Source organism: Solanum pennellii, chromosome 5, assembly GCF_001406875.1.
Source record: "Solanum pennellii chromosome 5, SPENNV200".
NCBI lineage: Eukaryota > Viridiplantae > Streptophyta > Magnoliopsida > Solanales > Solanaceae > Solanum > Solanum pennellii.
The window spans coordinates 49,353,319-49,353,519 of NC_028641.1; positions in this window are offsets into that span (position 1 = coordinate 49,353,319).

The window sequence follows — 201 nt, forward strand, 5'->3', positions numbered from 1 at the left end:
ACTCATTTTCCTCAAAATTAAGGAAAATGACTTCCCTTCAAAAATTAAGGAAAACATTTTCAAAAACTCTCCTCCAATTTCAAATTACATTTTTTTTCGGGAAAAACATCAATTTAAAACAAATATTTTCAGTTTCAAAATTTTATTTTTTCACCCGATCTCTGACCACCCTCCCCCCGCCCCCCTACCCCAACACCACCC